Below are 24,176 nucleotides of genomic sequence, written 5' to 3' on the forward strand. Positions count from 1 at the left end.
CATAATGTAATAATGGTTCATAATGTAATAATTTAAATGTAATAAAAACTCATAATGTAATAATCAGCTCATAATGTAATAAAAGAATTAGCGCATAACGTAATAACAGATTTTTCTATAATGTAATGTGGGAATCTAGGTGACTGGTGCACCCACTGCACCTGACCACCATGACCAGGAAGTATAAAAGCCAGCTCCTCCCAGTAGAGAGCCATTTGTCTCTGCTGTAGGCAGCATGGTTCATGCAGGGAGAAGGAGAACACATGGTAGGCCAAAAACTGAACCTTGTAGATCTGCTACTTTGTGCGACCCTTTTGTTTGTTGTAGCTCATGCTAATGTTTAGCTTATTGTTTGAGCACATGTTACTACTGGCTTTTGTTTGTTTGGTTGCCTATTTTCTGTTGAGCACATGGAGGCTTCCCATGCTCTTTAGCACTTTAATTTAGCCAACAGCATTGTGTTTTATTATCTTTTAATGCATTTATTTATTATTTCAGTTTTACAAATGAAGTGACCTCCTGGTGGTGTCTGTTCTGTTCTGTCTGCCCTACCTGGAGACACGGGTAAAGCAGTATCTTATGCATTGCCTTTTTGTGGATTTTAATGTATTTTAGTTTGTAACATCACTGTCTTCTTTTATACAGCAGCTCTGGTGTTGAGGTTGCCCCCTCGCCTTGGCCTTATATTGTGTGCACCGTTACTGCAACACAAAGTAGGTTTTAAGCTGTTTTGTTCTTTTAATGATTTGAATATAATGTTTTATAGTGTGATACTAGGGCTGGCAACTAATGCGTTTTGTTTGTCTCCTTAAAGGGACCACACCGGCCACTGTTTTCCACTGTTAATTTACTCTTTTTGTTTTGTTTGTTTGAGCCATCTAGCCAAGGTACACTGTAGGCATAGGTTTTAACATTTATCCATATTGGCATATTTTAACTGTTTCTCTCCTCTGTTCTGTTACAGTTTAATTCATGTAACCCTGTTCAAGGCCGGGTCCGCCCTGCTGCACACGGCTCTCCTCTCAGCTTGGGACTGCACTGGGACCCTTTGGTTTTATTGGTGTGTATTCATATAACCTGGCACTGCATGTTTTGTATTTGAGTTTTGTATTTATATTGCATGATTTCTTTGAGGCCTGTCCCCTTTTCTTTTCCCCTAGTTATTTTGGTATTCACTGTGTGCACCCGCCCTTCCTTATAATGTGAGAGGTAACTGTTAGATTGCCATTTTAATACTAAATACCTTGCCTTAAATACCTTAATTGTCGTGCTAGTTTGTAATAGACAGTGATGTGTTTTGTAATTTTATGGTAATAAAGTTGTTATATTTTTCCACAAACTGCCTCTAGTAAAATAATTGTTCCTGTTTAAGGGAAGTTGAACAGAATAAGGTTTAAGGGTTCCTCCTGCCCCCTCCACAAGCGGGAGGTGGCGTAGTCAGGCATATTACAGTGGTACTACTCAGTTACTACAGTAATAATGTGTTACATTATAAATCTCACGTGGCCGCTTATAATGTAATAAAAGTTCATAATGTAATAATGTCTCATATTGTTGAGAAAAGTAAAGTGTTACATCATAATAATCATTATCAGTATCATGGTCAGTATCAGTATCATGGTCAGTATCATGGTCAGTATCATGGTCAGTATCATGGTGAGTACCATGGTCAGTACCATGGTCAGTACCATGGTCAGTACCATGGTCAGTATCAGTATCATGGTCAGTACCATGGTCGGTATCATGGTCAGTATCATGATCAGTATCATGGTCTGTATCATGGTCAGTTTCATGGTCACAATGATACTGGCCATGATGCCGACCATAATTAACCATGATACTGGCCATGATACTGGCCATGATACCGACCATGATACTGGCCTTGATACTGACATTAAACTGACCATGATACTGACACGATACTAACCATGATACGTATATGATACTGACATTATATTGACATGATACTGACCATGATACTGACCATGATACTGACATTAAACTGGCCATGATACTAACCATGATACTGACCATGATACTGACATTAAACTGACCATAATACTGTCATGATACTGACCATGATACTGACCATGATACTGACCATGATGCTGACATTCTACAGACCATGATACTGACCATGATACGTACATAATACTGACATTATACCGACCATGATACTGACCATCATACTTGCCAGGAAACAACAATTTGAACCGTTATTGTCTCCGCCAGGCCGAAAGGCATGGCTAGAGAGTATGTTTTACCCCTGTCTGTCCGTCCGTCCGTCCGTGTGTCTGTTAGCCCGGCCGCTGCGAAACTGTGCACACACACTCCCTGGATGCCAAAGCCGAACATCTGCCCCAAAATTTTCAGATTGTCCTGTTATAGCGCCACCAGGAGGCCGATTTGTGCAAAACACATTTTTGGATATCACTCCTACAGATTTTGTCCAAACCTCACGCAAATCGGTACACAGTATCTATATAGTCATGTGATCAACACGGGTCTCTCCGATTTTTATATTCTATCCTGATTGGCTAAGATTGGCTTCCAAAGTTTGCAGGATTGGTTCGTTTTGAACAAAATGCCTCAAATCATCAACGCAGTGTGCGATTGCCGTGAAATTTTGCGCACACCTTCCCACTAGGCCGAGGAAGAAATGGCACCCTTTTCACATTGGCCTGTTATAGCGCCACCAGCAGGTCTAATTTAGCAAAACACATTTTTGGAACAAAATGCCTCAAATCATGAATGCAGTGTCCGATTGAAAGGCCTAAGAAGAAATAGCACCCTTTTCACATTGGCCTATTATAGCGCCACCAGGAGGCCACAATAACCTCCCTGACCTGGCGGAGACCTGTGCTCCGGGGAGCACTTTTTCTGGTTACATTATGCAGAGTTATTACATTATGAGTGGCTACGCAAGATTCTTAATGTAACACATTATTACATTATGGGCTCATGATTTTATTACATTATGAGCTGATTATTACATTATGAGCTTTTATTACATTTAGTTTATTACATTATGAGCTTTTATTACATTTAGTTTATTACATTATGAGCTTTTATTACATTTCGTTTATTACATTATGAGCCGTTATTACATTATGAGTTGCTGTAGCAACTCATAATGTAATAACTGCTCATAATGTAATACATTTACAGTAATAAACCGGGCTAACGGTGCCAGAGATTAGCTGTTCACAGACGGACGGACGGACGGGGGTAAAACATACTCTCTCGCCATGCCTTTCGGCCTGGCGGAGACAATAACGGCTCAAATTGTTGTTTCCTGGCAAGTATGATGGTTAGTATCATGGTCGGTATAATGTCAATATCATGTACGTATCATGGTCTGTAGAATGTCAGTTTCATGGTCAGTATCATGGTCAGTTTAATGTCAGAATTATGGTCAGTATCATGGTCGGTATCATGGTTAATTATGGTCAGTATCATGGTCAGTATCATGGTGACCATGAAACTGACCATGGTACTGACCATGATACTGATACTGACCATGGTACTGACCATGGTACTGATACTGACCATGATACTGACCATGGTATGGACCATGATACTGATACTGACCATGGTACTGACCATGGTACTGATACTGACCATGGTACTGACCATAATTAACCATGATACTGGCCATGATACTGGTCATGATACCGGTCATGATACTGACCATGGTACTGATACTGACCATGGTACTGGTACTGACCATGGTACTGACCATGGTACTGACCTTGGTACTGACCATGATACTGACCATGATAATGATACTGACCATTTGTGGTATTGCTCTATGACCATACTAGCGGCCAGGCATCAGTGAATCAGGCACGGAAGCAGCTATTCACCTAGAAGGGCAGAACAATTGATGGACTCCCCCCAACACGAGCTGCACTGATTCAACATACAAAGAGGGCAGCCTACCAAGCTGGCCACTGCTGGGGACAGGCGATGGTTGCAGCCCCTGAACTCCCATCCCCAGGTGAATGGGGGTGGAAGAGGAAGGAGACAGGTGAATGCAAATAATTTAATCCGCTTCTTTACACTTGTAAACCTGTGATCTGACAATAAAGCTGATTCTAATTTTGACAGGAGGATGGGAAGTGCACTGGACCACACAGAAGCGAGCCTGGCCTGTCGGGAACTCTTCCGCTGTGGTTGCAAAAAGGGATGCAGTGGACAATGCAAATGTGTTAAGACAGCACTTCAGTGTACTGCCCTTTGCTACTGTGGTGGACTGTGCAACTAACATTGTGTAGATTATCTGGCTTTATTGAATAGACCCCTTAACAGACGACGTCACACTGCTAAGAACCAATATGTGCGGAACCAGTATGTGCGCAATGAAACCCATTCTATCAGGTCTCGCTAGGACGCACCTCACTAGCCAACACACAAGAGGGGGTTGGGGTGTATTTGCGCTGGGTGAAACCAGCGCAAATAATTGGTCTATATGCCATTATGCTATGACTCATGAGTACTCTGTCTTTGTTGTGTCTTATAGTCCATTTAAAATAATTATGCAATGCGACTACTAATAAAAGAGTGAAAACAGTGAAGTACTGCATTCTTGACTCTCACGTGTCAGTTTGAAAACATGTAGGCTACTGTACTACATCATTACATATTTTGATGGGTTTACAATTATTGAATTAACTGAATGCCAGATATATGTAGTTAGGTAGTAGCATGTTGTAAATAGTACCACTGTATTCCTCATCCTTGAAAATGTAGGATTAGTCACCAGAATCAAGATCCTAGGTGGTCTAGCACCTGAGTTATTGGTAAAATGACAGCAGGTGGTGGCCATTTTGGAAAATGGCTGCCATAGTTACCACAGGACAAAACTGCGATGGCCCTATAGCCAAAAATGTTCCTTATGGCATGCCCTAACGGTGTGCCAAATGTCATGCTTTTATCGTAAAGTGTACGATTTTTGCTCGAAACGGCCGGACTAATATTGTGTTGAGTTTATGGACGGTTAGCTTGGTTTGTTATCAGTTCATGAAATACAGATTGAAAAGTATTATAAAAAAATGACAAACATCACTGAGTGTTAATTAGGTGTGTAAGCCTATTAGTGATCTGTTTAATGTTTTGTTTCAAATACACTTTCTTTTCTCTTTTTATCCCACGATTTTTGTAACCCATTTTTTTTCACCCAGTGCCAATTGACTAAGCTGTAATCCTGGGCACTACTCTCCCTCTGCCAGCCTGGGGGAGAGCCCCGAACTGAGCTCAATGAGCTTGTAGAACTGCTATTAAAAAATATATGTATTGAATATGTATATTCTTTTAAAGCGAACATTTGTAACTCAAATCTTTGCTTCTAGGCGGGGGTCCCTGGAACAACATGGTCTTCCCTACGTCCGTGTTCAAATACGTATCACTTTGGGGGTCCTTGACATGAAAAAGTTTGAGAACCACTGATATAGCATCATTTTTTAAAACAATTTGTAGACTCCCTCAGAAGCAAAGATTTGAGTTACAAATGTCCACTTAAAAATATATAAATATATATTCAACAATTTGTACATATTTTCACAACAAAGATAGCATATCTACAAGCGCATAGCCAGCCAAGGATATGAAGACTGACAGAGGAATTCCCCCAATCACATGACACCCCTCTACTACTTGCCCCGCCCGTTCTCTGTCTCTGCCACATTCTCTGCTGTGAATCCCTATTCCCACAGAACCAACCTGGCAACCTGCACTGCAGCTGCACTGCAGGAGAGATCACTGAGAGTGACAGAGTCACAGAGCCCAAACAAATTAATACTAATCTAAATACATATGGAAGCCACACAAGACAGCACACACACCTTGCCCATCATCTCAGTCTTGCCAGAGGGCTAAGCGTTCCTTTCTGATAACATTGGTGAGTTGCTACAAACTTTTGTTAGCTACTTTAGCAGCTAAGCAGGTGTTTTGTAGTGATACAAGGACAGGACCATTGCTAAAAATGCATTGCTTGATTTGTTTACCTCTTGTTCAGCATAAGGTATATTGAAGGACTTTGAATGAAAGAAATGTATTTCTGCAACAAAGGAATGTGGTGCTATGGATAATAACAACAAACTAAACCAGAGTGAGTTTGCTACTCTTTCTGTAAAGTGTGTTGAAAATGAAAGGTTTTAATTGTACATAGCAAAGGAAGGTATTTGATATGACTGTATTTCATACATTATGGTTAAAAAACACGTCATTATAAGCACTTGAAAAAGGTTAAAAAACGTGTTTCATGAGTTTAAAAACAACTGCTAAAAAAGAAAAAAGACAAGTTCATTAGAATAAGTGATGATGTCGAAGTCATCTGCCTTAATTCATTGTAAAGTAATTATAGTAATGCTGACTGATCGTCAAAGCCATGTTAAAAAGCACTTTCAGTACAGTTTGAATGTTCTATTATTTAAATTTGGAGCTTAAGTGAGCTAGTGTTATGATAGCCACCTGTTGTTCTTACACACAGTATGGGAAACTAACAGAGTCTTTTATTTGTTTTTGTACTGTCTTGCCAGTTCTTACGTTGATCTTTGGATCGTAATCAATTCATGATCAGTTCAAGTCTTATATCTTTCGGTGGGGACCGCTACACACAACTTGATGAAATTGTCTGAAAATTCCAATGCACTGCATGATTCTTTGATGCCTCTTATTCCACATGATGAACAAGAAAGGCAAAATGATTGGTTCTCAAAGGTCAATAAATATAAAGATGGATTCATTAAAGATGTTGATGCCTGGTTCTCAGTAGCCAGAGGACCCCCAAGCCAACCTCAGCTAGAGGCTCATGACAGGCCTACTGAAAGGCCCCAGCAGCAGAAGTAAAAGTAAAGCAAGTAAAAGTCTGGAATTCAAAATGTACTCGAGTTAAAAGTACAGAAGTATTGGCATCAAAATGTACTTTTTGCAGAAATGTCCCATTTCAAGTTTTCAAAATGTATAAAAATCTTTTGAAAATAGCAGATCTACAAGCTCACAATGTGTCGCATCGCGATGCATTATGAGCTTGTAGATCGGCTATAACTATTTTCAAAAGGTTTTTATGCATTTGAAAACTTGAAAAGGGACATTCTACATGAGTACTTTTACTTTTGGTACTTTAAGTACATATACTTTGGTACTTTATGCCATTACTTTTTTACTTTTACTCAAGTCAATTTAGAATTCTGGTTTTACTTACGTATTTCTATATTGCAGTATTGATTGTTTTACTTAAGTAAAACATTTGAGTACTTTTTCCACTACTGGTCTATCAGGGGCGTCAATTGGGTATAGCAAGGTATGGCATTATTTTCAATCATACATGCAAGCATTAAAAGGATATGCTGCTTGCTATTTTCCAAATTGAATAGTTACAAGACATGTGCTTCATAAAATAAAATCATGAATGTGATCTATGTCTACAGCATTGATTATTATGTTATTAAATTACTGTAAAATAACTACAAATTCAAATTAGAACAAAATGATGGCTTTCACAGGGTATTATATTCTCCACAACACTTGTATTCCCTCTATCTTGACAAATGGTATATTCCCCGGTTCAGTAGGTCAGCACAGGTTAGAGAGTTAGATCCCAGTCTATTCAGCCAAAACCAAAGCATTTAAAACCCTTGCTGTCATTTCTGTTGTTGTGCCAGGCAAGCATTGTCTGTAAGTGTGACTCTATTGATTATTAACTCCTTAGACCTGTATTAGTTAACTTTGTTGTGTGAAGGTGATTTGGGATGTCTTCTTATGCTTAGATTTACACAACCATGTGGGTTACATAAGTTGTTGTTTGTGTTATTTTTCTTTTGAGAGATTATTGTTTAATGGGATTTGGTACAGTGCCGTGCTGTCTAATTTGTGGTTATGACGGATATGTTGTAACTAATCAACTGCACCACAAATGATCTGTGTTTATTAGTATGGACTATAGTAATCTCCCAACTTTATTCTTCTTCTTCTTTCTTTCTAGATAATCTGTATTTTGCCGCGCTACTCCTCCCACAGTTTGTGCCTGAGAGACTGCACAGTATGCTTATTTAGTCTGCCGATCACATAATCACCTCTGTGTCCTGTACAGACCACCATCGAAGGCCGGTCTCTTGATGTGGGACCTGAGACGAGGGCGTGGCTGCACGTCATTGAGCTGGACGTCTAACGATGACACACGAAAGAAAAGGACGCCTGAGTATCACTTCTGTTTGTAATCTATGTAATATCTGTTTGTTTATGTTTGTAATATATGTTTCATTTTGTTGATTTGCAGTGACCTTTGGAGTTGCATCATGGCGAGGTAACTACACAATCCAAACCGCACACACACACAGGCACACCGGAAAAAGTGGAGTGGATTCCTGGAGCTATCCCCCCCCCCCTCCTCTCTCACACAAACACGGTGTACAGCTGGTTGCCTCATTCATTCGTTCGCCACCACGGTAAAGGTCGTGGGGCATTTTTATTTTGTCTTTATTTCATTTTGGTTAACCAAGGTTTCAATACATTTGTGAATAACCTGTTTTGAAGGAACAGTGGGTTGTGAATAGTGACTTTTTGTGAACTGACACTGAACTGCGTGGTATTGGACAAACTGTGGACTGGATTGGGGATTATTTTACAATACAAAGTCAAACTGAGGTTTTTTGTGTCTGTGTATTTCATTCATTCTGTTTATTGAGTTGAAGGTATTCTTTTGTGGGTAATCAATCCCTGGTTTCAGGTTTTACGGTTCATTTGGTTCTACTAATTGTGCATTTAAATCCTGTGTAAGGTTGGCTTTTAAAAAAGTGTTTTTTTTTGTCCAGACTGGACTAAATTCGTGTTAGGCTTTGGCCTAACTGGCACCCCAAACAGTAATATCAAAGCTAAACCGTTACATAAAAAGTGGCACCCCAGATGTTTAAAAGGACCTCAATCTCAAGCAAAAACAACTGAGTTCACAGGTGCAAAACCGGATCATTTTCAACAAACAAAGGAACAAACAAGCAAAACTGTGCAAACAAGCTCAGTGGGAAATAACAATTTTATTTATTCAAACGCGATCAAAAAGGGAACATTTGCAATTTCAAAATGGAAAAGTTTGATGGAAACTTGTGGGTCTTTGATGAAATAGAAACTCAGCACCCGTGTTGGTGTCAAACCCACCACCCTCAAACAAATCATCACCACCACCACCACCCTCAAACAATGTCAACTCAAGCTAACCAGCCTCAAATACATGAACCGGATGGAAATTCACCTGCAGTAAGTGAAATAAATCAGATCAATGAACCGGATGGAAATTCACCTGCAATAAGTGAAATAAATCAGATCAATGAACCGGATGGACATTCAACTGCAATGAGTGAGCATGAACTGGAAATTGAAACGCCATACTGAAGTTCTGAGGGTTGTAAATACTGCTCTGCCCCTATTGTACACAATTTGGAACACACTCAATCATCAGTAGCAACATGCTTGAAAAATCTGGAGACCATGAATACAGAAATATTAACACTACTTCAGTGGCTGGAACTGCTGTTCAAACCACACTACAAACCAGTTCTCCTGTCATACCACCTACTGCACCATCTGGTAAGGCGCATCAACATCTGCAGTCCACGCTACGCACTGGTGGAGGTACACGTCGGGAGAACGTACAAGGTGACCTGCGAGGAGGATTTATGGGCAAATCTCCCATTAAACTCCAATTAACCACCTTTGGACAGCGTGAGGACACCTCAGATCTATTGCGTTATTTGGAAAAGTGCCGTGACTTTCTCGCCATGCAGCCCCTGTTGGATGAGGAACTCATTGTGACACTCAGGAATGTGTTTCATGGCACTGCCAGAGACTAGTGGGATGTAGTAGGCCAGGAGACCAACACCTGGGCGTGTTGGTCTATGAGGACGAATTGGCTGAGAGTTCGAACCCGAGTACAGGGTGAAGACGAAAGCCTTAGACATTTTGCCTATATGTACAGGTCTCTGTGCCAACGTTGGCAGCCTCAGATCAGTGAGGAGGACGTCATTAAACTCATTTTAGAGAATGTGAATCCTAAACTCACAAGCCAGCTGCGAAGCAGTGGAGTGAACACGGTGGATTGCGTTGGTTCGACTTGGACAACAACTAAACAACAACTTTATTTTGACGCGCTATTCCTCCCACAGTTTGGGCCTGACAGACTGCAGTATGCTTATGCAGACTGCCTATCACATAATCACCTCTGTGTCCTGTACAGGCCACCATCGGAGGCCGGTCTCTTTGATGTGGGACCTGAGACGAGGGCGTGGCTGCACGTCATTGAGCTGGACATCTGATGATGACACACGAAAGAAGGAAAACGCCTGCGTATCACTTCAGTTTTTAATATATTGTAATATATGTATTATCTGTTTGTTTATGTTTTTAATATATGTTTCATTTTGTCTCTGATGATTTTCAATGGCCTTTGTAGTTACATCATGGCAAGGTAACGACACAATCCAAACCCCTACCAAAGTGTGTATGTGTGCGCGATTTAGTGTTGACTATAGTAGACTATAGATCTTCCGGGTTTCTTCTTCTTTCTTTCAAGATAAAGTTTATTTTGCCACGCTACTACTCCCACAGTTTGGGCCTGACAGACTGCACAGTATGCTTATGCAGACTGCCTATCACATAATCACCTCTGTGTCCTGTACAGGCCACCATCGGAGGCCGGTCTCTTTGATGTGGGACCTGAGACGAAGGCGTGGCTGCACGTCATTGAGCTGGACATCTGATGATGACACACGAAAGAAGGAAAACGCCTGCGTATCACTTCAGTTTTTAATATATTGTAATATATGTATTATCTGTTTGTTTATGTTTTTAATTTATGTTTCATTTTGTCTCTCTGTTGATTTTCAGTGACCTTTCGAGTTACATCATGGCAAGGTAACGACACAATCCAAACCCCTACCAAAGTGTGTATGTGTGCGCGATTTAGTGTTGACTATAGTAGACTATAGATCTTCCGGGTTTCTTCTTCTTTCTTTCAAGATAAAGTTTATTTTGCCACGCTACTACTCCCACAGTTTGGGCCTGACAGACTGCACAGCCTCTGTGTCCTGTACAGGCCACCATCGGAGGCCGGTCTCTTTGATGTGGGACCTGAGACGAGGGCGTGGCTGCACGTCATTGAGCTGGACATCTGATGATGACACACGAAAGATGGAAAACGCCTGCGTATCACTTCAGTTTTTAATATATTGTAATATATGTATTATCTGTTTGTTTATGTTTTTAATATATGTTTCATTTTGTCTCTCTGTTGATTTTCAGTGACCTTTCGAGTTACATCATGGCAAGGTAACGACACAATCCAAACCCCTACCAAAGTGTGTATGTGTGCGCGATTTAGTGTTGACTATAGTAGACTATAGATCTTCCGGGTTTCTTCTTCTTTCTTTCAAGATAAAGTTTATTTTGCCGCGCTACTACTCCCACAGTTTGGGCCTGACAGACTGCACAGTATGCTTATGCAGACTGCCTATCACATAATCACCTCTGTGTCCTGTACAGGCCACCATCGGAGGCCGGTCTCTTTGATGTGGGACCTGAGACGAGGGCGTGGCTGCACGTCATTGAGCTGGACATCTGATGATGACACACGAAAGAAGGAAAACGCCTGCGTATCACTTCAGTTTTTAATATATTGTAATATATGTATTATCTGTTTGTTTATGTTTTTAATATATGTTTCATTTTGTCTCTCTGTTGATTTTCAGTGACCTTTCGAGTTACATCATGGCAAGGTAACGACACAATCCAAACCCCTACCAAAGTGTGTATGTGTGCGCGATTTAGTGTTGACTATAGTAGACTATAGATCTTCCGGGTTTCTTCTTCTTTCTTTCAAGATAAAGTTTATTTTGCCACGCTACTACTCCCACAGTTTGGGCCTGACAGACTGCACAGTATGCTTATGCAGACTGCCTATCACATAATCACCTCTGTGTCCTGTACAGGCCACCATCGGAGGCCGGTCTCTTTGATGTGGGACCTGAGACGAGGGCGTGGCTGCACGTCATTGAGCTGGACATCTGATGATGACACACGAAAGAAGGAAAACGCCTGCGTATCACTTCAGTTTTTAATATATTGTAATATATGTATTATCTGTTTGTTTATGTTTTTAATATATGTTTCATTTTGTCTCTCTGTTGATTTTCAGTGACCTTTCGAGTTGCATCATGGCAAGGTAACGACACAATCCAAACCCCTACCAAAGTGTGTATGTGTGCGCGATTTAGTGTTGACTATAGTAGACTATAGATCTTCCGGGTTTCTTCTTCTTTCTTTCAAGATAAAGTTTATTTTGCCACGCTACTACTCCCACAGTTTGGGCCTGACAGACTGCACAGCCTCTGTGTCCTGTACAGGCCACCATCGGAGGCCGGTCTCTTTGATGTGGGACCTGAGACGAGGGCGTGGCTGCACGTCATTGAGCTGGACATCTGATGATGACACACGAAAGAAGGAAAACGCCTGAGTATCACTTCAGTTTTTAATATATTGTAATATATGTATTATCTGTTTGTTTATGTTTTTAATATATGTTTCATTTTGTCTCTCTGTTGATTTTCAGTGACCTTTCGAGTTACATCATGGCAAGGTAACGACACAATCCAAACCCCTACCAAAGTGTGTATGTGTGCGCGATTTAGTGTTGACTATAGTAGACTATAGATCTTCCGGGTTTCTACTTCTTTCTTTCAAGATAAAGTTTATTTTGCCGCGCTACTACTCCCACAGTTTGGGCCTGACAGACTGCACAGTATGCTTATGCAGACTGCCTATCACATAATCACCTCTGTGTCCTGTACAGGCCACCATCGGAGGCCGGTCTCTTTGATGTGGGACCTGAGACGAGGGCGTGGCTGCACGTCATTGAGCTGGACATCTGATGATGACACACGAAAGAAGGAAAACGCCTGCGTATCACTTCAGTTTTTAATATATTGTAATATATGTATTATCTGTTTGTTTATGTTTTTAATATATGTTTCATTTTGTCTCTCTGTTGATTTTCAGTGACCTTTCGAGTTACATCATGGCAAGGTAACAACACAATCCAAACCCCTACCAAAGTGTGTATGTGTGCGCGATTTAGTGTTGACTATAGTAGACTATAGATCTTCCGGGTTTCTTCTTCTTTCTTTCAAGATAAAGTTTATTTTGCCACGCTACTACTCCCACAGTTTGGGCCTGACAGACTGCACAGCCTCTGTGTCCTGTACAGGCCACCATCGGAGGCCGGTCTCTTTGATGTGGGACCTGAGACGAGGGCGTGGCTGCACGTCATTGAGCTGGACATCTGATGATGACACACGAAAGAAGGAAAACGCCTGAGTATCACTTCAGTTTTTAATATATTGTAATATATGTATTATCTGTTTGTTTATGTTTTTAATATATGTTTCATTTTGTGTCTCTGTTGATTTTCAGTGACCTTTCGAGTTACATCATGGCAAGGTAACGACACAATCCAAACCCCTACCAAAGTGTGTATGTGTGCGCGATTTAGTGTTGACTATAGTAGACTATAGATCTTCCGGGTTTCTTCTTCTTTCTTTCAAGATAAAGTTTATTTTGCCGCGCTACTACTCTCACAGTTTGGGCCTGACAGACTGCACAGTATGCTTATGCAGACTGCCTATCACATAATCACCTCTGTGTCCTGTACAGGCCACCATCGGAGGCCGGTCTCTTTGATGTGGGACCTGAGACGAGGGCGTGGCTGCACGTCATTGAGCTGGACATCTGATGATGACACACGAAAGAAGGAAAACGCCTGAGTATCACTTCAGTTTTTAATATATTGTAATATATGTATTATCTGTTTGTTTATGTTTTTAATATATGTTTCATTTTGTCTCTCTGTTGATTTTCAGTGACCTTTCGAGTTGCATCATGGCAAGGTAACGACACAATCCAAACCCCTACCAAAGTGTGTATGTGTGCGCGATTTAGTGTTGACTATAGTAGACTATAGATCTTCCGGGTTTCTTCTTCTTTCTTTCAAGATAAAGTTTATTTTGCCGCGCTACTACTCCCACAGTTTGGGCCTGACAGACTGCACAGTATGCTTATGCAGACTGCCTATCACATAATCACCTCTGTGTCCTGTACAGACCATGTGGGACCTGAGACGAGGGAGTGGCTGCACGTCATTGAGCTGGACATCTGATGATGATACACGCAAGAAGGAAGACGCCTAAGTATCACTTCTGCTTTTAATATATTGTAATATATGTATTATCTGTTTGTTTATGTTTGTAATATGTTTAATTTTGTCTCGCTGTTGATTTGCAGTGACCTTCAGATTAATCAAACTGTGTGATGAAGCAAGGGAAAGTCATTCATCATTGGTGGTTTTGCCATTACCTGAGGAGGAAATTGCAAGGCAAAATTCATGGTTTCAACCAAAAATGTATATTCTGGAAGGTTTTGTACAGGATGTACACCTGTGGCTATCAGAGGTGAAACAGCAAATGCATGTCATTATTCAGAAGGAACTACCAATACATGTCACTGTTGAAAAGGAGCCACAAACACCGATCACTGCTGAAAGTGAAATGTGGAGTGCTGTACATTCTGATGACATTGGACCCCATGACAGTATATCAAATGTATCAAAATCCACACACAAATCCACTCCATCAAAATTATCTTCAACTTCATCTGCTCATCATAGCTCAGGCTGAAAAGGCTGCTCTCATGGAACAGGTGGCTGGCTTACACAAAAATATGAAATTGAAGCATAACAGGGACAACTCAGAATGCAAAAGGAGCAACTGGAAATGGAGACTCAGCTGGAAGCAGCAAATGCAAAGGCCCATGTACTGGAAACCATGGGCCAAGGAACTCATCAAGAGTGTCAAGTGGGACAAACTCAAAGAAAGGAGCTGCTGCTCCAAAGGAAACAACCCCATTCAACCCAAATGCAAATACATACCTACCTACCTAAAAAGGAAACAATGGAAACCACAAAGCCTCCCTCCCAGCCACAGGTTGTGAGACCAAAACAACCACTTCATGAAAAATCTGCCAAAGCTCATTACATGACTCCTCTAATGCAATACTCTCTCCCCAGGCAAAATGTTCAAACCGAAAATATAATAAACCAAGATGTGCAAACTGAAAATGTACAGCTTCATGGGAAAAAGAATGTTCAAGGTCATGTCACTCACACTACACCCCCTGCAGGTGATATTTGTAATGTGCTACGAAGACAGAATGAAAAAACTGCTTTACTGGTTAAGCAAAATCTGTATTCCACTTTACCACCAAGAGACATTCCAGTTTATGATGGTGACCCATTGCAATATGAAATGTTTATCAGGGCATTTGAGAGAGGAGTGGAGAAAAAGACTGACGATTACAGTGACTGCTTACATTACTTTGAACAATATACAAAAGGCCATCCATACAAGCTCGGATAAACCTGGAGGAACAAGGCATGCAAGCTACAGGAGAGGCATGGACATCGTGCTAAGCTTTCTGACCTTGTACAATTCATAGAGAGACAGGTAAAAAATACTGTCTGACCCACTGTTTGGAAACATACAAGATGCTAAGCAAACTACAACTGTCAAAACCTCAACCATCATCAAACCAAGAGACACAAGAGACATTCCAAGAAGCAGTTTTGCCACAACAGTAACACCCATAGAAACGGCAGTGCAGTCAAATGGAGTGGAAAGAAGTGTATTCATCAGCTATCATAATGATTGTCTTTTCTGCAATAAAAGTGGTCACACATTGGAGCGGTGTCCACAGATGAAATAGAGAAGACACAGAGAGAAGATGCACTACTTAAAGGAAAAGGGAGTCTGTTTTTGGCTGTTTGAAAAGAGGACACTTAAGCAGAGACTGCACAAGTCGTTTAACCTGTGATACGTGTGAACAAAACCATCCTGATATACTCCACATTGAAGAAACCAGTGGTGAGCTGTGGATTTTTGAACTAAGGGTACTGTATTTTATGACGTCACGTGCGCAGGCATGTGCACATAGCCACTTACTAATACTGTATTCAACATGTGATTATTAATGTATTTATATTTCTTATTATTTTGTTGCATTGTTAATTTGTTGTTTTTATTTTTGTTTCAATTAATCAATTATTTTATTTTCCTTTTAGTTTTATATAAAAGCCCTTTACATAGACTCACCCACAGATAAGCAGTTAAAATAATCAGACAACTTGTCTTTGTCTTGTCTCAGAGAACTGGGTGCTCTGCTAAGCAATCCCCTTCACACTCTGCAGTGCACATTCAATTCAAGTACATGGCTTTTCTCCAGTAGCCTAATGTTATGCAAAGCAGCCAGGTAGACGCTATTGAGAATGTGTCGCCACTGACGGCGCTAACCTTCAGAGGCTATTGTTTAAACTTTAAGGTGTTAACGACCGCCGCTGACGGTGAGTGCATGTTGAGCACGCGCGAGCCCCCAGCCCCCACAGTCTCATAACTAAGGGTACGCCGTACCCGCCCGTACCCCCTAGAGCTCAACCCTGGAAGAAACTGAAAAGAAATCAATAGGAAACAATGCTGTCGTCTTACCTCACACATGTGGTCATATTGGGGCCGGTGATGAAACCTCCATCTTCTCCATAGTACCCGTTCAAGTGAAGAGCCACAGGGAGACAGTGTTGCAAACATATGCATTTTTGGACCATGGAAGCACATCCACATTCTGCACTGAAAACTTAATGAGAAGGCTAAACATTACCGGACAAAAAACTAATATTCTTCTCCGCACAATGAACCAAGTGAAGCCTGAGACCAGTCACCATATCTCAGGTTTGGAAATAGCCAAGTTGGACAAAAATGATTTCATACAACTCCCTAATGTGTTCACTCATAAAACCATGCCTGTCTCACAACACAATATTCCAAAAACAACAGGGCTTGTCACCATGGCCTTATTTGAAACATATCAAACTGCAAGAAATAGACTCTGGTGTTGACCTACTGATTGGCAGAAATGCTTCAAAGTTATTGGAACCTTTTTGGAGGTGGTTAACAGCCAGGCAGATCGACCATATGCTGTGAGGACCCTATTGGGGTGGGTCATCTATGGTCCCTTGATAGGAGACAACAATGTCAGGGATGAGACTGGCTGCACTGCTGCGGCTGTCAATCATATCATATATCCAGAAAAACAATCAGGACTTCAGTGAAAGAACAAGCAAGGAAATGGAAGCCAAGTCAGGGTAGGATGAAAGATGGACTACTGCGTGAAACGGATCTGTTCCGCAAGGTGGCTTGCCTCCCACAAGAAACGTTGGTGGTTATGTCCTCATACCCTTTCGCCATGGTCTGGAACAGCAATATTAAAGGTTACATTTTATTTTTCTTTCAGCTAGTTCCCGTCATGGCTGCACCTTCCTCGATCATCACCTGCTTGTCTCTCTCAGCACACCCTAAATTTGCTATTTGTCTTGCGTTTCAGCATCCTTCTCCCTCCGCCTCAGATAAACCATCTCTACCTCACCTCTCGCTTTATCCACCTCTCTTGCTTTATCGTCTAACCTTCTAACCTGGGCTTATACTCAAATGTAGTCATTTCTGTTCTCATCCCTCCATGTTGCTTCTAATGAGAATCGTAGCATTTTCAATCCGGCCGCCTCTAGTTCTTTGCCCTCTACTAACATGACCACTTGCCCGGTGATTTATTGACTATGGTTCACATAATGTATTTTCTGATATTGCACTAACATGTTTGTGCTGTCTTTTTCAGGTCATGTATGCCAGGGATGTGTGGTTGGAGGATGGAAAGGAGACAGAGGGTACAATTCCTAATAATTGGATCGACAGGGGTAAGGGAACCATTAGATGGCCAAATGCCAAACAAACACAACTTACAAGATGAGAAAGGACCCCCAGGAGGACTGGCTGACGTCCCAGTTAGTCAAGATAAAGATGACTTCAGGCAGGTTTTTGGATCATTTACTCAATAATTCAAGTACAAATAGTTGAATCAATGTTTACAGTTGAATTGTATAACTTCTAGTTAAAGCTTGTGAATGTGACAACTACAACCTGACCAGCCAAGCAGAGGAGGAAGAGGAGGATGTGGATGTGGTGATAAGGGAAGAGGAAACCTGTTAAAAGACAAGATGATGACTGATGTAGAGTTCATATGTTTCTCAAGTAACTTCTAAATATGAAATGTGTTAACAGAAACTGGGCCTCACATTGTAGACCATTCATGTTTTATATGACGTTTTGGAGCATTATGGGTAACTTTCTTCTATAATCAATTTATAAGTCCATTGTCAAAAATGACAATCAAATGCTTTAATAAGCCGTATAGGTGCCCTCCTTTCCTATCGCACCAAGGAAGTTGCAGTCCAGCCAGGACAACAATGCGTTACTCAATGCTTGTTGAGTTTTGATGTCAATTTATGAAATACCAGTAAGACTCCCTAATCGGGAGATAAGCGACCGTAGGTCACATGTATACAGAAGAGGGCTGTAACGCCGATTGGTTCCTAGTTGTGTGGAGGGATTGTTTGTAGGGGGCAAGCCCCCGAGTTACGGCATTTTATGTGAGCTGCAGTGGCAGGGGGTCCTTTATGTTTCAGACTCTGAAAATCAAGCCCTGGATGGCCTGGTGGATGTCGTGGTGGACACCATGTCTGTCGAGTTGGAGCATGCTGAGGGGTCTTGGCACAGGGAGATGTCTACACACAGTGAGTATGAATCACATTTAAGCAGTCACCTTTTGTATTTCGATCTAAGAACATTCTTTGTCTTTTCCAGGCTCCCGACATGCAAGTGTAGCACCTCGGAGCAGAGAAATGTCCACACCCCGTGAGTATTCACTTTCTCCATTGCACCAACACATTTTAAGTACAGTCAGTACAAGGTGTTACATGTTGTGCATACTAAAGAAATCATTACCATACCTAATTCACAAGCAATGAGTAAGTAGTTACAGGCTCAATGTGTTGAACTATGTGTATCAGAGGAGATGTGTGATTGTCAACATCTAAGACCAACCAGTAGGGGTAGTCTTTTTCAGTGTGACATGGTGTTGTAGTAGTATTATGTCCAAGTATTAAGTCTTTAGTGATGGCTCCAGCCATCAGGCACAGTGATGGCTCCAGACACAGTGTCGGATACCGGCACAGCATCAGGACCAGCCACGACTCCAGGTACAGCAACAGCTCGGAGGCACTCTGTCAGGTCCAGACATGATGACAGGTCCCACCGCAGTGATGGGTCGAGGAACACGGTCAGGTCCAGACATGACAGATCCAGGGACACGGTCAGGCATGGTGAGTTGTCCAAAGGCCCCAAGTAATCAAAACCTTTACAATTCAGCAAGTAGTATCGTGCACCCCTAATTGTTACAATATGACATATTTATTATTTCTCATCTAATGTATAGTCATCTGTCTTGGAAAGTTTTAATGCAAAAATATCACTTTGTAATTTCTAAAATGTACTTTTGTTCTTATTACAGGTGCTATGCAGTGACTGAGAGGCCAACATGGGCATTCCCATTGCCAGCACAAGGTAAGTTCTGAGCTATTTCAATGAAGACCCCCAACAAACTGGGGGACACTTAATTTGCAACCCTTCTCTCTTCTGCCCATTCTCTCCTTTCTTCCTTTACTGTTCTCTCTGTCTCCTCTCCTATCGGGACACAAAAACTGCTCTTCAATTATATCAGTGTTTTGTATCATTGTAGGGTGGTGTCTATAACATGTCTCTGTGTACACTTACTTATTTTTCAGTATACCAGAAGAAAGTCCTGACCATATCAATATTCACTAAAGAACCTGCCTCTTCAGCGGCCAGTCATGTTGAGAGAATGGAGGACTTCCAGAGAGAGGAGCAACTCCTCAGTGATGTCCAAGCTTTTAATACCCTGGTAGGCTTTTCAAGAGTCTGGAAGTAATGAACAGCATAAGATGCACTCGCACACTTTTTACGTTCCTCTGGGATATGTCAGTGAAAGTTTTCATGGACTTATTCCAACAGGTGCTGCAACTTTCCCGTTATAGAGGGAAGGACGTTAAGGACTGTGTCCACAAAGTTCTTGACAGGTATGTTTCAACATACACTATGAATTAACCCCTGTGTGATGTTTGGGTGCGCTGTGGTTTTCAATGTGTGAACACTTATTTGGTTAATTCTTCTAGATGAGCGCCTGACTGCATGTTTCCATTAATTTGCCTTTTTTTTTTTTAGCTTAACACCTGAATCCTCTGTTATGTCATGTCAATGACATAATGGTTGAACATTAAGTGAAAATTAGTAGTATAAAGGGTTTATACCATGTTTTACAATAAATCCTAATCCTACTACATTATCAAATGTAATTTGTTTTTCTTAAGGCTCTTCAGTAACAGTCTGATGGCACAGTTGAACATGAAGGGGGAAAAAGAGAAGACTACGGCTTTCAGCGCAATACAAGGTAAGCCAATATTTCATGTTGACCAAGGACAAAATCAAAATGTAATTGGGTAAAACATGTCCTTTCCGGTTGACATAAAAAAAATACAATGCCAACTGTCTACCGTTACCGTTGCTATCATAACATTTTAAATAACTGGTGGTTAGGTGTAGAAGGGAGATGGCTTTGTATTAAACTAGTTGTGGATGTACAAGCATTTTTGCATGTCAATATGGAGACTCGCAATCAGTTTTATTGTCACTTCCACAACACACACTAGGCAAACAGGGGAGCAAAATGCCATTCTCCTCAACTCATGATGCACATTAAAAAGAGGCAAACATTAAAAAGTAAAGAGCAGACAACATTGGTAAAAAGTGCTGATGCATTCAAAGTGCAATCCATCTTTCAAGATGTTGGTTTTGGGGGCAATACATGGTTCAGGGTTCTGATGGTTTGGGGCAGCTGTTGGATGACCTGCTGGTGCTTCCCCCTGAGCTCTTGAACCTCCTACCAGATGGCAGGAGTTCAATCGAGCTGTGTATTATGTCAGATAGGGACTAGGACAGCATGTTGCCTTTGCACATTTTTTATTGCCTTTTTCTACTATGCAGATGCAGTCATGAAATTCGACCCAGAAGCCACAGAGGACCTCATAAGGCAGCATGCCGCAGACCACCTCAAGCATGCTCCAGCGAGAAGGGGAGGACACACAGCAGGCACTCAGGACTGATTTAACTTGAACTTTCACTGTCCATTGTGGGGGATCTTAGTGTCACAGTATTGTACAGTGTTGTGTAATTTGAACTTGTGTTCTGTTCAACGAAGTAGCTCTGGTTGGACCTTACCCTGGTAGCTCACTGGCTATTCAGTACAGCACTTGTTTAATATGTTTCAGTTGTTGTGGAACCGGCCCAAGCAAAAAGGGTGTCCCTGCAAAGTAAGCTGTGCTATTATGTTTTATTATTATTTTATTTTCATTCGACTAGTGACGTGGACTTGGACTTAGCCCCCCTCGGACATACCTGTGGACTACACCAGGTACAAATGACTTTTTTGTTGCTCTCCCTCATGGAGCTACTTGCGGATTATACCAGGGTCAGTCCACCCTAGGTGGACACGCACTGACCTTTTGCACCTTAATCCCATGTATAACGCACTGACTTTTTTGTCTTTTTTTTTATTGTACTCTTTTTCTCTAAGCACCTTAACGTCATAAGTATATCATGCACAGTATACGTACATTGCTGCTATGCTCAGGCACCTTAGTTTTTATTATCTCAGGTAGGGGGAGGGAGTGGCTGCACGTCATTGAGCTGGACATCTGATGATGATACACGCAAGAAGGAAGACGCCTAAGTATCACTTCTGCTTTTAATATATTGTAATATATGTATTATCTGTTTGTTTATGTTTGTAATATGTTTAATTTTGTCTCGCTGTTGATTTGCAGTGACCTTCAGATTAATCAAACTGTGTGATGAAGCAAGGGAAAGTCATTCATCATTGGTGGTTTTGCCATTACCTGAGGAGGAAATTGCAAGGCAAAATTCATGGTTTCAACCAAAAATGTATATTCTGGAAGGTTTTGTACAGGATGTACACCTGTGGCTATCAGAGGTGAAACAGCAAATGCATGTCATTATTCAGAAGGAACTACCAATACATGTCACTGTTGAAAAGGAGCCACAAACACCGATCACTGCTGAAAGTGAAATGTGGAGTGCTGTACATTCTGATGACATTGGACCCCATGACAGTATATCAAATGTATCAAAATCCACACACAAATCCACTCCATCAAAATTATCTTCAACTTCATCTGCTCATCATAGCTCAGGCTGAAAAGGCTGCTCTCATGGAACAGGTGGCTGGCTTACACAAAAATATGAAATTGAAGCATAACAGGGACAACTCAGAATGCAAAAGGAGCAACTGGAAATGGAGACTCAGCTGGAAGCAGCAAATGCAAAGGCCCATGTACTGGAAACCATGGGCCAAGGAACTCATCAAGAGTGTCAAGTGGGACAAACTCAAAGAAAGGAGCTGCTGCTCCAAAGGAAACAACCCCATTCAACCCAAATGCAAATACATACCTACCTACCTAAAAAGGAAACAATGGAAACCACAAAGCCTCCCTCCCAGCCACAGGTTGTGAGACCAAAACAACCACTTCATGAAAAATCTGCCAAAGCTCATTACATGACTCCTCTAATGCAATACTCTCTCCCCAGGCAAAATGTTCAAACCGAAAATATAATAAACCAAAATGTGCAAACTGAAAATGTACAGCTTCATGGGAAAAAGAATGTTCAAGGTCATGTCACTCACACTACACCCCCTGCAGGTGATATTTGTAATGTGCTACGAAGACAGAATGAAAAAACTGCTTTACTGGTTAAGCAAAATCTGTATTCCACTTTACCACCAAGAGACATTCCAGTTTATGATGGTGACCCATTGCAATATGAAATGTTTATCAGGGCATTTGAGAGAGGAGTGGAGAAAAAGACTGACGATTACAGTGACTGCTTACATTACTTTGAACAATATACAAAAGGCCATCCATACAAGCTCGGATAAACCTGGAGGAACAAGGCATGCAAGCTACAGGAGAGGCATGGACATCGTGCTAAGCTTTCTGACCTTGTACAATTCATAGAGAGACAGGTAAAAAATACTGTCTGACCCACTGTTTGGAAACATACAAGATGCTAAGCAAACTACAACTGTCAAAACCTCAACCATCATCAAACCAAGAGACACAAGAGACATTCCAAGAAGCAGTTTTGCCACAACAGTAACACCCATAGAAACGGCAGTGCAGTCAAATGGAGTGGAAAGAAGTGTATTCATCAGCTATCATAATGATTGTCTTTTCTGCAATAAAAGTGGTCACACATTGGAGCGGTGTCCACAGATGAAATAGAGAAGACACAGAGAGAAGATGCACTACTTAAAGGAAAAGGGAGTCTGTTTTTGGCTGTTTGAAAAGAGGACACTTAAGCAGAGACTGCACAAGTCGTTTAACCTGTGATACGTGTGAACAAAACCATCCTGATATACTCCACATTGAAGAAACCAGTGGTGAGCTGTGGATTTTTGAACTAAGGGTACTGTATTTTATGACGTCACGTGCGCAGGCATGTGCACATAGCCACTTACTAATACTGTATTCAACATGTGATTATTAATGTATTTATATTTCTTATTATTTTGTTGCATTGTTAATTTGTTGTTTTTATTTTTGTTTCAATTAATCAATTATTTTATTTTCCTTTTAGTTTTATATAAAAGCCCTTTACATAGACTCACCCACAGATAAGCAGTTAAAATAATCAGACAACTTGTCTTTGTCTTGTCTCAGAGAACTGGGTGCTCTGCTAAGCAATCCCCTTCACACTCTGCAGTGCACATTCAATTCAAGTACATGGCTTTTCTCCAGTAGCCTAATGTTATGCAAAGCAGCCAGGTAGACGCTATTGAGAATGTGTCGCCACTGACGGCGCTAACCTTCAGAGGCTATTGTTTAAACTTTAAGGTGTTAACGACCGCCGCTGACGGTGAGTGCATGTTGAGCACGCGCGAGCCCCCAGCCCCCACAGTCTCATAACTAAGGGTACGCCGTACCCGCCCGTACCCCCTAGAGCTCAACCCTGGAAGAAACGGAAAAGAAATCAATAGGAAACAATGTTGTCGTCTTACCTCACACATGTGGTCATATTGGGGCCGGTGATGAAACCTCCATCTTC

General features: G+C 41.3%; 2 long non-coding RNA genes across 2 annotated transcripts; both read left to right on the forward strand.

Moving 5' to 3' along the window:
* Positions 1–228: 228 nt before the first annotated feature.
* Positions 229–1,037, forward strand: LOC311057828. Its single transcript, XR_014602008.1, has 3 exons — positions 229–266; positions 646–713; positions 965–1,037. It is a non-coding gene; the product is annotated as an uncharacterized lncRNA (long non-coding RNA).
* Positions 1,038–18,655: 17,618 nt separating this feature from the next.
* Positions 18,656–20,277, forward strand: LOC311057830. Its single transcript, XR_014602010.1, has 6 exons — positions 18,656–18,712; positions 18,783–18,833; positions 19,105–19,300; positions 19,489–19,541; positions 19,763–19,899; positions 20,010–20,277. It is a non-coding gene; the product is annotated as an uncharacterized lncRNA (long non-coding RNA).
* The last annotated feature ends 3,899 nt before the right edge of the window (positions 20,278–24,176 follow it).

Source organism: Gymnoscopelus microlampas (assembly GCF_963454915.1).
Source record: "Gymnoscopelus microlampas genome assembly, chromosome: 12".
Classification (NCBI taxonomy): domain Eukaryota; kingdom Metazoa; phylum Chordata; class Actinopteri; order Myctophiformes; family Myctophidae; genus Gymnoscopelus; species Gymnoscopelus microlampas.